The sequence below is a fragment of the Anabrus simplex genome, chromosome 3 (assembly GCF_040414725.1).
Source record: "Anabrus simplex isolate iqAnaSimp1 chromosome 3, ASM4041472v1, whole genome shotgun sequence".
NCBI lineage: Eukaryota > Metazoa > Arthropoda > Insecta > Orthoptera > Tettigoniidae > Anabrus > Anabrus simplex.
Window position 1 is genome coordinate 486603581 of NC_090267.1, and position 13513 is coordinate 486617093.

The 13513-nt window shown below is 38.3% G+C and overlaps 1 protein-coding gene across 3 annotated transcripts in view; it reads right to left on the reverse strand.

Moving 5' to 3' along the window:
* LOC136866549 (T-complex protein 11-like protein 1) overlaps positions 1-13513 on the reverse strand; it is a 286302-nt gene that overhangs the window by 47810 nt on the left and 224979 nt on the right. The gene's annotated exons all lie outside the window — the stretch shown is intronic.

Genomic DNA, 13513 nt, shown 5'->3' on the forward strand with positions numbered 1-13513 from the left:
TATTAAAACTGTACCGACCAATTAGTGTGAAATAAAGCTAACAATCAATCAGCCAGTCAATATTATGCATTACATAAAAAATATATTTCCCTTTAGGTAAATCAAATGACCATAAATGTGTCTTTCAATAAAATGTGTGATGCAATATTACCTACCAACCATGCAGGCTGTGATGTGAAGTACTGATGGATGACCATGACATACAGATCCACGGCCCGGGTAATGTTGCTAGGTAACATCGCATCACACATTTTGTTGCACAAATTTTCAAATGACCCCCCAGCACTAAAGCCATGTCTCCACTGATTAACATTTAACAACAACATGTTGACATTGACATGTATATGAACATTTGGTTCATAGTCGACTTAACATGTTAAACTTTATATGTTGAAGTTAACGTATTTAACATGTTGGAGTGTTTTCCGGTGAGATTGGAAAACATGTTAAATCGATTCATTGTTTGTGTGCTAGCGGCATGGCTTGGCAAAGTTTGTATAGGTAAACTACATTAAAATCATGCTCAGACATTCTCACAAAGTTTTAAATCCACACCTGTTTTCTACTTTAACCTCATTCAGAATTTCATCCACATTGTGACTTCTATTCTGATGTTGTCGTATCCACATTCTCCTCTCCTTCCTTCTCGAGAAGGGCGATGACCTAGATGTTAGGTCCCTTTAAACATCACCACCACCACCATTCTCAAAATCCTGTAAGAAGCAACAGTGGCAATAAAAAAGGCCAAATCTTCATCTGAGTCCATTGTCCTTGTTTGAAAACGCAAGACACCACCTGAATGTATTAACACAAACTGATATGATGAGCTGGCTGTGTATAAATAACTGAAGTCAAGTTTAACATGTTTATAAGTGTGGACACAATGTCAAATGAAACGGTATTTAACATTTAACATGTTAATCAGTTGAGACCGGCCTTAAGACATATTTATGTCAATAATATTATGTATTAATATTTTGTCCTCGTTAAGAGCTTCTTCAGTGCTATTCTTTAGATCACCGTAGTATGTAGTAATCAACAATAACACAACTCGTACACAATAACTCAAACATTCTAAATGACACTCATCATTATCATATTCTAAAGGGCAAGCCTTGTTGCAGCAGCAACTCTGAGTCACCTCTTCCTCTGGCTCGCGGACGGAGGCGGGCACAGGCGCCGGGGTCTGGGGGCCTAAGACAAGGCTCTCCCTTCCTATGGGTAAATATGCTACTGTTTTCCAGGCTGAAGTATACGCAATACTAGCCTGTGCTTTAAATATATGGAAAATGCCTGGACACAGAAGACACATCACTATATGTAGTGATAGCCAGGCAGCGTTAAAAGCACTATGTGCAGTTAAAACAACATCAAAACTGGTTTGGGAATGCCAAAGGATGTTAGATCAGCTGTGTGAGCTTAGCTCAGTTACCTTATTATGGGTTCCTGGGCACACAGGAATCAGTGGAAATGAAGAAGCTGACAAACTAGCGAAACAGGGCTCAATGGGTTCCTTCACAGGACCAGAGCCCTTCCTGGGAGTGTCACTCCGAAGTGTGAGACTGGCAATATCCCAATGGATAAACCAGTCTCACCTAGATATTTGGAAGAGGTTAACCATAGCAAGACAGGCACGTGAACTTATCAAAGGGCCTAGTCAAAGCTATAAAAAGGTCCTAATGAATTTGAATAGGACCAGAATGAGAATGGTAGTTGGACTGTTAACAGGCCACAATACCTTACAGAGACACCTACACATCATGAAAATCACCCAGGATCCGATGTGTAGAAGATGCGGTAAGGAGGAGGAGACCTCCGCGCATGTGTTATGTCAGTGCGAGGCTTTTGCAGGCACTAGACATCGATACCTGGGCTCACATTTTGTGAGCCTGGAGGACATCAGGAATGCCAAAATCCGGACACTGGTATCCTTTATAGGAGCACTAGGTCTGGACTAGGCAAACCCGTTCAAGGGGCACAAAGGGTCTTCATAGACCTACGTGTGGAGCTCTGCGAAAACAGGGCTCACCCATTTCTTATCTATCTATCTATCACCTCTTCCTCTTTTCCCAGCAATTCTTCTTTCAGAGATATTGCAAAAGTAACTCCTCATACCACAGAACATGACCGATAAATTTTAAAAGGCATATCTAAAAAGTACGGCGAATGGACCAAGATCGCAATGGCAATGTGTGGCAATAGCAGCCGGAAGTAAATCACCCTTTTATATACACGAATAAGCATTTTCTACATTTTAGTTAAAAGTGGATTGTATGACTAGCTGCATGCCATAGCACCTTACCGGGAATGCACCAAGCAGCTGCCTACTACAGAAGACTTGTTTCTCAGCTGTAAATATGTATATATATTACTGATATTGTCTATCTAAGCCATATGCTAAATAAATAATAATAATAATACCCCAATTTAGGCTACTTTCCTTCCTCAGCAAAGTGTTTACAGCAGGGATTGATGTGAAAGTTTGGAATTCCTGACTTGCTGTATTATTCAAGACTGCTCAGAACAGTAACGTCAGTGCCATGAGAAGAATCGTGTAATGAACAGTTGAAGTGCAAGTGGGGAAAAAAAAAAAAAAAAAAAAAAAAAAAAGTTGATTTAACCCAATCGTGTCATATGTCGAGCTGTGGTCATGCACGGTGTTTTAGCTTGTGAATCAAATTACAAACTCAGCTCGCAATGACACAGTGCCTCGTTTATCTTCGTATATTACATTTCCTTTGCAATATAATTTCTCACAATACACACTGTAAGGAACTAGAGGCATGTACTGTTGGTAAACAATGCTATCTGTATCTCTGTGTGACACTGGGATTGTTGAATAAGAGGTTATTTTTGTTGGTATTCAGTATTCATTACACAGTAGAACCGGTTTCGCGGTAGTGTTTACGAGAGATTGAAAGCGCTTGTGGACACTGTTTTAGATGGCAACTATGCCAATAATGTTGTTTTGGAAAATGAATCCGAGTTTAACGATAGTGATAGCAACAGTGAAAGTTATTGAAGTGAGCACAATATTGAAGAAAGTGAGAGTGTCGTGCCAGGTTCTTTCAAATGTGCGCAGCCAGTGACACAAACAAACCATAGTGATTGGAAAAAAAAAAAAAAAAGAAAGACAATAATCCATATATATATCCATTTCATGGATACAGCGGTGTTTCAGAAATACTTACGAAAAATGTATAGCCTGACCACCACCTGAAATTGCGATGTTTTTACAGTACACGGATCGGCTCTTTTTGAAATTATTTCATATGAAGCATTTGTACCACAGCCAGCAGTCACTCAAAGAATGAAGAACGGGTAAGTCATAACTTTCAATGGTGTGAATGTGAAACCTGAGTGAATTATCTGTATTAGTTTTATTTTATGCATGTTTTTATGTGACAGGTACACTCAAGCTACGGGTGGGCAAATTAAACCTGATTCCACAGTGCACAATGTGGCCATTTATTGTGACCTGAATGGGTTAAGCCATTAAGAAAGATGGGAGAAAGAAGAAATACTGTTCAGAATTATAACATTGTAGGTTTAGAAAAATAATGGCAATGAGACACAAAATTTAGGAAATAAATACCAGTACAGGTGGTTATATTTTGTGGAGTCAAAGAAGTATAGTATGCATGTTCCTCAATATTTCAAATCTGGATCACTTGAAGTATTTTCAGCCTTTGCAAACACTTACCTCAAGGTATCAAAGTTTACCTGTGTTACATACATATCTTCAATATAGACTGTTATGCCTTGCAGTATTCAGTCTGCAAGCCTCTGTGAATTTATTAATCACTGCCACAGTCCTCTATTTGTAACTAGTTCTGTAGCCACATTTAGTTCTATATCTCTTATCTTAAATCGTTGGAAACAGAGTCTAACCATCATTGTGTTGGTCTCCCTCTACCCATCTTACCCTCCTTAACAGAGACCATTCTTTTTCGATGTAACCTATCTTCCTCCATTCGCCTCACATGACCCCACGATTGAAGCTGGTTCATGGGTACAGCTTTATCCGTTGAGTTCATTCCTAACTTAGCCTTTATTTCCTTATTCTGAATACCCTCCTGTCATTGTTCCCATTTGTTTGTACCAGCAATTATTCTCACTACTTTCGTGTCTGTTACTTCTAGCTTATGAATAAAATATCCTGAGTAAACCCAGATTTCGCTTCCAAAAAGCAAAGTTGGTCTGATGTAAAGATTGTTTAATCTGGGAGCTGACTGCCTTCTTACAGAATACTGTTGATCGCAACTGCGAGCTCACTGCATCAGCTTTAGTGCACCTTGAATCATCCTGGCAGAACATACATCCTCAATTCTTGAAATGATCTACCTGTTCCAGCTTTGTATTCCCAATCTGACATTCAATTCTCTTGGATTTCTTACCTACTCACATCAGTTGAGTCTTAGAAAGGCTAATTTTCATACCATACTCAGTGCACCTATTTTCAAGTTCCAAGATATTAGACTGCAGGCTTTCGGCACAATTTGCCATTAAGACCAGTCGTCAGCATAGGCCAGACTCCTTACTACATTTCCGCCTAACTGAATCCCAACCTGCCAATTTATACCTTTCACCAGATGATCCATGAAAACTGCGAACAACAAAGGTGAAAGATTACAGACTTCTATAAACCCCTGTAAGTACTCTGAAGCAAGAACTCATTTTGTCAATTCTCACTGCAGCCCAATTGTCAATGTAAATGCCTTTGATTGATTTTAATAATCTTCCCTTTAACTGTATTAAAAAAATATAACGGACTTCAGCTTTGGGTAGTAAGTTTATGTAACTTTTGCAATGTTTTAGGACCAGGATATTGAAGAAATATGGAAAACATGAATTACATTTAAAGACTTTATAATAATAGTTATTTACACAACTGCTACGGGAAGTGATCTTCTACGTTTCGAGTGAGAGGTGAGGGCTGAATTTTGAAATGAGTAATGTAAACTTTTGTGTTGTGTATAATATTTTATTTCCACTATTTATCTTACTTGTTTTAAATTAAATGAATTTAATTATAAATAATTTTGATTTGTCACGATGCAAATCGTCCATATTTGATCAATGCACTGACGTTCTCGTTTTGTTGTTCGTGTCTTGCTAAAGAGGTGTATATTGTTATTTGAAGCAGCTAAGATACCAGAGTAGTAAATATGGTCCTCTTGTCCTGGATTAATGAAGGTAGTACGAACTTTATGATAAACTGTGATATATGCAATATTTATCTGTTGGAAATTAATTAACCTATACGTTAGTTGGCATTGTCATAGCGGCAGATTACTTGAGCTGGGAATGCAGAGACGCCATATTTTGTGTACGTGAGTAGGGAAGCACGGTGCTGGTGAAACAATTCAACAAGATTAAGTTATGTGTCCCTTGATTCATGATCTCTCTGGCTATCCACATTTACGTTGCTGTGAAGTGAAGTTCAACCAATCGGAGACAATTTCTAATGAAACAGTGTGGAAGGTAATTATAGTATGGTAAAGTGTCATTTTCCATACTCTTTTGAGTAATTTAAGTTAAAAAATTAAGTTTAGAAAATTGTATGGTGTATCACATAGAAGGCTGAGCTGTATCAGTGTCTAATGTGTTACTGCTGATTACTATACTATTGTGCTGATATACATGGTTATTCACCTAACATGTTACACGCAAATAACTTCTAAACCATTAAAGATATCAGCATTCTGTTTTCATATTCGTAAATGATACGCAGGGTCTTGTAAAATAACGTGCTACATAGTCTCATAGGGTGATTAACAACCGAGATATTGATACTAACTCCATATTTTTAAATGGAACGGCACAAATTCCTACAGCTGATTTAAAAGTTCATCTGCGTACAAGTTCAAATATGTAAGTATTTTCAAAATCAGACAATTACTTTTTGAGATATAAGTATGAACAGCAAGTGCTGTTTTGCATGCCGCATTAGACGGCGTGAAGTCGGGCAAGGACATATTGAGGCGCAAGCAGTTTCCTGGGAGTGAATTCAGCCACAGAACGGTTACCAGGCATGTAAGCACCTCGTACACATGTGATGGGTTTGCAAAGTGTGTATGACAGACGAACACATGACAGGACAGAAAGGGTTGATGTGTTTAAAAGGAATAGAATAAGTACTTTGCCTTGAAAGGAACATAACGAAAGCTATAATTGTCACTGGTTTTAGTGTACAGTTCATACTACTCTATGAGTTGAGAAATAAACATAACACAAAACACCGGAAGACCTCCTTCTAGAAAAGCAAATGGTCAGAGCTGATCGTTGTGAGATGGCTGCAACACTATTATTTATGTTTTATTTTACACGCATTAATCTCCGCAGAGCTCCAGCACGACTGTAGTAGCGTGCATTCGGGAGAGCGTAGGTTCGAGTTCTGCCTCGCCCAACTTGAAAGTGATTTTCATGGTGTCCCATGTTCAACACCAGGCAAAAACCGGATAGGTACCTTTGTGATAGGCCACGGCCGACTTCCTTTCCAAATCCTTCCCATTCCCATCCGTGAGAAAAAAATGCTAAATTGAGCGCAACCTATTACATGTCAAAACAAAACAATACAACTTTAATCTCCCTTCCCCATTGTGTGTTCGCCAGTCATACAATAATGTTGCACACCCAGGGTATGTTACGGTACATCACATTATGTTTACAGTACATGCCTGGTATCCGTTCTGTGGCTGGAATCAAGGCCAGGAAGCAGCTTGCGCCTCAATATAACCATGCCTGACTCACGCCGTCTGATGCGGCAGCAAAACCGCGCATAGTGTTCTTATTTATATCTCAAAAAGTAATTGTCCAATTTTGAAATACTTACATATTTGAACTTGAACGCAGTTCACCTTTAAGGCCAGCTGTATGAATTTCTGCCATTCCATTTAAAAATATGGAGTTAGTATCAATATCTCAGTTATTAATCACCCCATGAGACTAAGTAGCACGTTATCTTATAAGGCCCTGGGTGCCATTTACGAATATGAAAACAGAATGCCGATACCTTTAATGGTTTAGAAGTTATTTCTGTGTAACATGTTAGGTGAATAACCCTGTATATATTGTGGCATTATTAAACTAAAAACTCTTGTTATGTCATATACTTTGGACAATCTACTGTTATGCGACATTTATTTAAATTGTGTCCCTTATCGGCACTTACAATTTTGGTGAATTATTGCTTTCTGCTATGGACCTCGTGTTCCCGGCCTAGTGACTGTGCGGAACTATGATATTACCACGATTATATGAGACTGGAATTTTACGCTATGGGAAGTATTGGATTGCTAAACTCTGTGTCTGGTAGTGCTCAGAAACTGTTAGCCTACTGGTTATCTACTCTGATGATATGCAGCGAATGTGGCTTTTCCTCACATAGTTGTTCTGTGTTTTACTGCCGCTGAGGGTATAAGCATTGTGGACTGTCACGCGGACTTGTACGCCACCTATTAGTGCGCATAGCTACTGCAGTGTGGTTTTGGAGGGCGCCACCAGGGCGAGTAGAGGGACTTGTGAGTGTCATTCCTACCGGCGAACTCTGAAGGTGATATTCTGCGCGTGGAGGTGAGAGAGAGCACATGTCGACTTGGAACTGATGGCTGGTGTTACAGCTGCTAAAACTATGTGTCCCCGAACTGGTATAGGGTAATGCCCTGGAACACCACCACATCTAGAGATGGGATTTGTATTATCTTTTTGGTTCTGTATTAACCATGTTATTCCTTCAGTATATATACTTAGATAAGTAGGTTGTTTTATTTTGTACTTGTGAAGTGGTAGTGTTTGGTCAAGTACGTGGTAAGTTATCTTGGCACCCAACTTACTTGTAAATATGTTTAATTTTTTCTGTTACTATTATTTTAATGTGTATATATTATATTCAAGCTGGTGTGTTACATGGATGTGACGGATATCTAAGTTTGGTGATATTGAGTTCTGGTTTCAAGTGTGTGTGTAGTACGTAACGGATGGTCATTATTGTGCCGAGATAATATTTGAAATTCTTCGTTTCCTGTTTTCTTGAAGTTTGTACTTCTTTTCTTCTGCCCTTATATTGGCGTATTTGCGAGTGATTTATGTCTTGGTGATATCATTTCATGCGTGTGCCGTTATCTGTGGAAATTTTGCTCATTAATTTTTCTCCTCTTTCGTCTGTGTTTGGTAGGCATTTTAGGCCTATTCATGTTCATTTATGGTTTCTCTCTTGTGCGAGTTTCGTGCCTCTTGGCGTGCGTTTTGGCTTTCGTGTACCCGTAATTGACCGAACACTACACTGGTCTCTAAAATTTTTTCTTTAAAATTACATTATTATTATTATTATTATTATTATTATTGTTATTATTATTATTATTATTATTATTATTATTATTAGTATGAGCACACAGAGACAGACCAATAGGATATTTTCCTACTTTCTTAATAAGAAAACCAAGGGACCCTGGTTTATCGAAGTTGAAAAAGACCTTCAGGAAATAGGAATCACACTCGAAGACATCCAGAAACGTGCTCCTCTCCAGAAAAAGCTCCAGGGATACAAGAGGTTCCAAGAAAGGCCAAAGTTGAAAACAGGCAAGAAGTGGACTGATGAAAGAAAGGAGGCTCACAGAACGAGAATGCGTGAGTACTGGGGAAGAATTAAAGCTCAAGGATGCAAACGGTTGAAATAACGTGGCCCACAGCAGGCCGAAACGAAGAAAGAAGAAGAATTATTATTATTAGTAGTAGTAGTAGTAGTAGTAGTAGTAGTAGTAGTAGTAGTAGTAGTAGTAGTAACATTTTCGTAAGATGGTAAAAGCTTTTATTTCTTAGTGAATAATTTAATTGAGTTTGGTTAGGTTATTTTCTTTCCCTTTGTGGGACCTTTAAATATAATATTACTCTATTGTTGGTGTAATATCGCATTAGTGTTATCTCACTTTCAACAATACAATTGTTAACGTTCAGAAAGTCGAGGGTTTGGGCAGCCCTGGAGCGAAGGATATGGTGCCTGTATCTTATCTTAGGTTGGGGATTATTGTTTTTATCTATTCGTGCTTGACAGTTACGTAATATTATTATTGGCAAGAGAGTGTGTATTGTCTCTGCCGTGATGACTGTATCTTGTGTATTGCTCTGTGAATACTACTATCAATTGATTTTCTTCTGAAACTGTTGTTTTGGTTTTGTGCCTTGGTGATGTGAAGTGATCTGCTCGTGCTATTTTGAGATGTTTCTGTGGCTTAATTATCGCGCTGTGTCTAGCATGGTTTTGTGATTGTAAATTATTTTGTATCTTGGCCAAAATATTTTTCTTGTCAAACGCGGTGCAAGTTTGTGGTTGTGACATTATGTTCGTAATTGGGGGCTGATTTAATTTGTTATGTTCGGTGTGTCCTTCGTGTCTGAGTTTGTGGTGGCCCATTTACTTCGACTGGGTGCTGTCGGAGTCCTCGATTTACAATCCTAACTCTTCCTTTTCTAGCTTAAATGTTAAAGTTTCATTTATTTTAATATACTTCAAACATGTGCTTACCATGGTAATTGTATAGTTCAGCTGATGCATCAGTATATAGGCCCTCTGTATATATTTTTGGAAAAAGAAAGGTACTATTTATTAGGGATGAATTTTTTTCCCTACTTTATCTAATTCATTTATTTACTGAATATTGATTTTACCCCTTAATGTTGTGTTAATTGCAAATTTCACTATTCTTCTGAGTTTATTTAATTTTTATTTGAAAGTTTGAATTGTAGTGCAAAGGATGATTTATTTATTATATTTTATTTTAAATTCTTGAAAATCTTGGTGTTATTTCCTTGGTGTGTCTGCTACATAATTTCCTGGATCCCCACCTCTGTCCTATATATGGGTAGGCATCAGCACCCTTCCTTGCTTCCTCTATTCCGTATCCTTGAAGTGTTTTTCTGATTTATCATGAATTATTTGCTCCTTTGAAATTTACCTTGTATGCAAACGTCCCTATGATACCTGTCATTTATTCCTCCTATATATATATATATTTTTTTTTTTTTTTGCTAGGGGCTTTACGTTGCACCGACACAGAGAGGTTTTATGGCGACGATGGGATAGGAAAGGCCTAGGAGTTGGAAGGAAGCGGCCGTGGCCTTAATTAAGGTACAGTCCCAGCATTTGCCTGGTGTGAAAATGGGAAACCACGGAAAACCATTTTCAGGGCTGCCGATAGTGGGATTCGAACCTACTATCTCCTGGATGCAAGCTCACAGCCGCGCGCCTCTACGCGCACGGCCAACTCGCCCGGTCCTCCTATATTTAGGGGCGTTGCAATATACAGTATATATATACTGTATATATATATATATTACAGAATCTCATTTTAGATCCGTATTGATTGTTGAACTTCTTACAAAAGTGTACAAAATTATGTTGATATCCTCCTAGTTAATACTATAATATTTTACTTCATAATCAGAGAACATGGGTGATACAAGCGGGCCACGTAACACTAAAAATCGGAAGGTTCAACTTCAATAACAGCTTATGTATATCAGCTCGTATCTAAACATAACAACGAAGCCAACAGATTTACAGATAATAGCTGAACTACACCAAGGGACAATAAAAACATTGAAACAAAAAGACCTCCAGCGCAAGACTGTTTTAATGATCACCATCTCACAGTTTTTAATTTTCATCATGATTTTTAAGAGAAATTTTAACATTTCATTTTGTGTGTCTGATGTTTTTAATTCTTGCTGAGGATGACCCTATGCCAGGTCAAGACATGGCTGTAAAGTTTCCTCTTAACTGGAAGTAAAATATTATAGTATTGACTAGGATGATATCAACAGAATTTTGTACAATTTTGTAAGAAACTGATATATATATATAATCACACTGAAGAAGCCGTTAAGGAGGGTGAAAAGTGTATGCGTAAGTAACAAATGAAGATGTGAGGAAGGAAACCGGAGAAGAAAAACTTTGATAGAATGTAGAAAAATAAAATAATAAAAGACTGGGAATCCAGAAAAACAAGAGGTTATGCAGATTAAGGTGATTGGACTTGATCAAAAAAGAGCATAATAAGGAGGAACCTGGATTGGAACAGGGTTGAGGAGCAGCAACGGTGTTGGGATAGCGGTGCCATTCACATCCTGACCCGGCAGGAGCTGAAGAAGAAAAATTGATAATGATTGTGGAATGTGATGAAATAAATTTAATGGTGATTCAAAATATAAAAAGCATTACAGAACAGCCTGAAACTGACATCATGCAATGCAAGATATAGTACAATTAAATGCCAACAATTGCAATTTACTGAGAAATGATTGTACTACAGTTGGGCCAGTCTTACTTCCAGCTTGACATTTCAGAAAATTGTTTCCTATATGTTTAACATTTCACCAACTCTTACAGATTTTTAGGAACAATGGGGTACAAAAGGCCTACGACTGGGAAGATGGCTGTGGCTATAATTAAGGTACAGTAGTGGCATTTGCCTGGTGCAAAAATGAGAAAACACACAAGAGACCATCTTCAGAGCTACCAACCCACCATGTCCTCAATATAAGCTTATGCATGACCTGTGCTATGTAAGTCACCACACAAAAGTCATCAGACAAGGGAGAAGACTGTAGCTTCACTTTGTCAATCACCTCCCCACTATATATATATATATATATATCGTATGGCTTTACAAGTACACAAAATATCTAATATCAAATGGAAATGTCCAAATTTGACAACCAGTCCAGAGCACTCGGGAGTCACTTGGTGTAGAAGCATCTCTCTCTGTTTCTCTCCAGTCGATCCACTCATGACTGAGTATCGTGACCCAAGGACTTTGTTGTTTCTTTTATAAGCTGATATCATTTCTGTAGGTACCTGCATGTTACGGGCAGTAACTCTCCATGGTAAGTCCATGTTCTCTCTTACTTGATCAACCCATCTTTTTGTGACCAATCCTCGTGTACTTGTGCCAGAAACTTTTCCTTGAACAATTAATTTTTCCAGGTTGTCATCCTCTCTTCTCATAATGTGACCAAACAATTGCAGGATTCTCTGGTACACAACTTGGCATAGAATTTCTTGTATTCCAATTTCCCAGATGACAGAATCATTTGTTCGCCTGGCTGTCCACGGTATTCGCAACATCCTTCTCCAACACCACATTTCAAAGGCGTTGATTCAGTTCCTGTCTTTAGCTTTTACGGTCCAAGTTTCACATCCATACAGGAAGATCGAGAACACAAGCGAATGGACTAATCTTTTCTTCGTATTCATGGATATTGCTCTATCTTGCCAGATCATCTCTAATTTTGCCATAGATATACATCCTAGAATGATGCGACGTTTGATTTCTTCTTTTTTTTTTTTGCAGCTACTTGTATCCTCGATTATTGAACCAAGACAAGGAAACAGACAGACTCTTTGGAGATTGTGCAGGTGCTGTGACAGCTGAATCTCTGCACTTTTGTTGACCATCATTAGTTTTGTCTTGCTCCAATTAATTTTCATGCCACGAATGTGACTTATTGTTGTACATGATCCATTATCTCGACAAGCTCCTGTATACTAATGGCTACAAGTGTGGTGTCGTCTGCAAAACGGAGGTTATTAATTGTCTTTCCACCAATCCTCCTTCCCAACTGTCGAGGGTATGCCTCATGATATATTCACCATAGATGTTAAACAATTGTGGTGATAAGTTGCATCCTCGTCTCACACCTTTGGAGATTTTGAAACTTGATGATAGATCACCATCAACTCTGACTTTGGCCAAGTTGTTATCGTATAATCCTTTTAGAAAATGAGATGAGATGGAATTCCCATTTCCTCTAGAACACACCACAACTGCGGCCACAAAACACAACCAAAGGGCTTTTGGTAGTCAATGAAGCATAGAAACAAAAGAATGTTGAATTCATGTGCCTTTCCAACCAACTGATTAATATTTAGAATCTGTTCTCTAGTTCCTCTTCCCTTGACAAAGCCAGCCTGTTCAAACGGGAGCTGATATCTAATGTAAGGTTTCAAACGCTCATTTATGATATGCAATAATATTTTACCAGCATGTGATATTAGTGAGATGGTTCGATAATTCCTGCAGTTCCTTGTTGATCCCTTTTTTGTGAAGTGGAATGAAGATGGAAATGAGCCAGTCTTGTGCCAATACACTACTGTCCCATATCTTGTTACAGATGAAGTGCATTAAACGTACTCCTTGTTCTCCCATTTCCTTAATAATTTCCCCTATGATGCCATTTCCTTCAGGTTTAATTGCATCTTCTACTCCTCTTCTCAGTACTGATGGCTCTGGTTCAGAGTTAGACTGATTAGGGATATACTTCTTGCAAACATTCCTGGTAGTCACATCTGCATATAGATTTTCACAGTATATTTTCCACCTTTCAATGGCGAGTTGTTTCTCTCCAATGAGGGTGCCATCTTCATCTTCCACAATCCATGAACGGGGCTTGAAGTTGCGGGTACTTTTCTTTACCTTCATAAAGAGATCACGAGGTTGACAGTACTGCTTATGCA